General features: G+C 36.5%; 1 pseudogene; it reads right to left on the bottom strand.

Annotated features, from left to right (window-relative positions):
- Positions 1–1,175: 1,175 nt before the first annotated feature.
- On the bottom strand, positions 1,176–3,722 carry LOC149847233 (senescence-specific cysteine protease SAG12 pseudogene; annotated as a pseudogene).
- Positions 3,723–3,953: the final 231 nt, after the last annotated feature.

Below are 3,953 nucleotides of genomic sequence, written 5' to 3'. Positions count from 1 at the left end.
TATTTGACTATTTTTTAATTTTTTATTTAATTAAATATGCAAGTATTTAATATTTGCAAATTAGGTTTGTAATGCAGACAAAGATCATCCAAATTTTGGGATGTAAACCCAAAAAGTGTGTGACTTAGAGGAAGAGTACGATTTCAACATTATAAACATGAATTTATCTGAGCCTACTCTTTCTTTTTATGATGAATTTGATAATGAAGCAAAAAATTATTATGATCATTACCTCATTGTCATATATATTATGTAGAATATACTTTTGGTATATAATTATGCATTGTATGCTTCTTGTATTAGTATACTGTATAATTTACTTCTTTTATATTTTACTTGTTTGATTGTTTTGATAATATATTTAGGTTGATTTAATTGTGGTGTTAGTTTTTACAATGAATAATAGAATTATAGATTGTTAATTTGATTTATTGCATACAAGATGAATTTATGATATGATAATTATTTTTTATTTCATTAGTGTTATATTAACTGTTAAAATATATATATACACACACTCCCACACCCCTGCACCTAAGTTTTTTTAAGTGCCACATCGCTGCACCCGCACTCGCACCCACACCTAACACCTATGTGACATAGAAACAAACTAATCTAAAATTAATTGCAGCTACTACTAACATATCTTGTGTTAGTTAAATTATACCAAACTTTTAACCATCCAACAATTAGGATACCCTTGGTTTATAAGCCAACCTTGGTTTGGGAGGCTGATGAATTTGGAGGATATCGATTTGATATTTTCCTCTTTCAATTTTACATTTCACAGTCTTCATTTATCCGTAAAATGTATTCAGCTTTAAATGACCATTGTCCCCATGCCATAACAAATTGTTTCAACTCGTGGGAAAGAGAGAATAAACTTCTGAACAGAAGAAAGAAAAAGTTGATTAATAAATTCTCAAATGTCCTATTTGAGATATGATGGAAATTTAGTTATATTTTATGTATAATTTATACTTTTATATATGATGTTTTTTCTCATGATTTTCCCGAGAAAACTCATTTAAATTATTATGGGGCTTGTCTTCCAAGAGATTTGAACGAGATTTGTAACAATGATTCAAACAACTAGAACAATGTATTAGGACAGTAAGAAGGTGCACAAATTCAATGTTACTGGAAATTCAAATAAATAAACTGATCCCAACCCCTTAGACAAGTGACCCCTTGCTAATAGTAGGGTAGGATGCATCCATAGCAATACCACATAGGCCTTCAACCTGGTCTACATCACGTTTCATTCTAATGTATCCATCCTCACCCCAGTCTGTGCCCCATGAGTTCTTCACTATCCAGTACTTGGTGCCATCCTCACCAACCCCATAGCCTACAGCTGTAACTCCATGGTTAAGACTAGTGTCGCAGTCGCCGGTGAAGATGCCAGACATGTAGAACTGGAAGTCTTGTGACGAGGCATCGATGGCAACAGAGACCGGCTGGTTCACGACGGCCTGGAGCAGTGCCTTCTCGTCGTTAGTCGGCACAGACTCGTATCCAGATATAGTCCCATTGATCATCTTGACTTTGTTGCATGAGTTATTAACGCCCACGTAAGGATAGGCTTTCTCTGAGGCCAAGCCACGGTGCAATTTGATGAACTTGAAGGCGTTGGTCATTTCCCCACCATTGCAGCCGTAATCAAAGGAGTCGCAGTCCACCAGTTGCTGCTCTGATAGATCAAACAGTACACCTTGCTTGATCTGGATGATGCCCTCCATGGCTGCTACAGCAGAGAAGGCCCAGCAGCAACCTACCCGCAACATCAACTTAGTAAGATCTCAAGTTATTTTAACTCATAGTTGCCAGAAACAGGTACGGGTACGGGTGCATGAAAGATTAAAAAAGGCTTTTTTCCAAAGAAAAATATTCTCATTAAGAAGCAACCAAATGATGAGGTATCATTTGAATGTCAAAACAGTACATGATAACAGAACAAGAGAAAGTAACTGCTGCAAGAATAAATCTGCAGGAACTAAGAAAGAAGAAAAAAAAGCAGAAAGAACGACATAAAAACTACAGATAAAACCCATATGTAAACACAGTCAGGTAAAAGAAACGCCCAGCAGGAACCAATCTTGCGTGTACTCCCTACCCAAACGCAGGGACTGATGATTCTGATTGCTTGAGAGCTTAAAAAGGTTTGGGTGCATTTTTTATTTGAAACGCATATTTATACGGTTCTGAAAAATACAGATATGAGCTTCTAATAGACATTGATAGGATTTATAAAACAATCCGTATGAGTTTCTAAAAACTTAATTCAAAGTATATGTTTTTAGCTTATATTTCTTTCAAATAAAAAAGAAAAAATAAGCTAGGCTAATTAAAAACCTCCTGTCACTTGCCGCACATTGGTAAACGTCTAGTTAGTAGAACTCTTGCAATCCTCCCGGCACATATATAGGGGATTACAACCGGCTCCAACCTTATGGAAAGGTATGTCTACCGTGGGTTTCGTACCATGGCTGTAGCATGTCAGATGACAAATCACAACCATCCCTAGCCAAGAAGTCGGAGCCCTTATGGACGAAAAAATATGTGCCCATGTGTATCTTACACTATTGAAAACAAGGCTATTTCTGGTTTTTACAATACATGCATGCAAGTAAGCAAACTGACAAATGTTTAAAACGGCAAAAAACACACCAGCCAATTTCTCATGAGAAATTAATTTTTTTCTTGCACTTTATAAAAGATATCAGCATGAATAAGTAAATTTAAAAATTTTAGGAACAAAAATATGTAAAAAACTGCAAACTATAAATACATAAATGTGTGCAACTCGTCTTTTACTGATATACAGCCGATTTTATATATATATATATATATATATATATATATATATATATATATATATATATATATATATATATTGCAGTAAAATTGCAATATTTTTGTTAAATGATAATGTCACGATATTTTGGAAATATCATGATATTTAGGTAATCTAAGATTACGGCTAAAATTTTTTTGTAGTATTTTTGAAATATCACCAACATTGATCACTATGCATGGAAAAATATCGCATACTAAAACAACACTAGACCTTCCGATTTTTCGTTTCTTGTTCTCATGCAGTCCAATTTTCAACTCCAAATGAGTTGCACCTTATGAATTGCAACCATGATCATGGAACTCTAATGTTTTTAGAAGCAATGAGTTCCGGATCTTATAGTTATGTCTCCCAATAACAAACCATACTTAGATCTGGATGTACACAACAGATTTCTCACCTAGAGAGAGAGAGTGAGAGACTCACCACATTGACCTTGATTATGAACGGGAGTGACTGCTCCCTTCTTCCTCCAATCGACACTCACAGACACATTTTGTACATTGGCATATATGAAGGGTGCCGAAGCCGGCCTAGCTGCCTTGGAGGGTTTATATCCACCATGTGTAGCCATGAACTCCTCAATTGTCTGGTCCGCGAACCGGTTTGCACTAAGCTTATACGACCGGTTCTGGCTGTTAACGAAATCGATGTATTCGACCTTCTTTTTGAAGATTGGGAAGCGGCGCAACACTTCTTTAGGGTTCTCGTCTGCTCGATTATACTTATTCAACCACTGGTGATACCTCTCAAGCATCGCATTGTCATCCATGGCAGTTGCATCAAGCAAGCCAGACGTGACCGAAGGGACCCATAGAGCTACAATGAAGAATGCCATCAACACCATGTAGCTCCTTGAAGCCATTCTACTCTCTGGTGAGCTAGCACAATACTGAATTTTGCTGTGCCCATGAAACCTAGCCCTTGGTATCTACTTATAGCTTTCATTGGGCCCCGCCATGCAGTCAATTGACTTGACTTATTGTCCATCGTTGGCAACACGAGAAGTGTAACCGTAGCTTGAAACAGTCTAGGTTCCACTTGTTGCTCACTGCTAGTGCAGCCATTCATTACTTTCAGGATATTGAGGAAATTG

The sequence above is a fragment of the Nuphar pumila genome, chromosome 2 (assembly GCF_984573655.1).
Source record: "Nuphar pumila chromosome 2, dmNupPumi1.hap1.1, whole genome shotgun sequence".
Lineage (NCBI taxonomy): Eukaryota > Viridiplantae > Streptophyta > Magnoliopsida > Nymphaeales > Nymphaeaceae > Nuphar > Nuphar pumila.
This window is presented reverse-complemented; position numbering and strand designations above follow the sequence as displayed.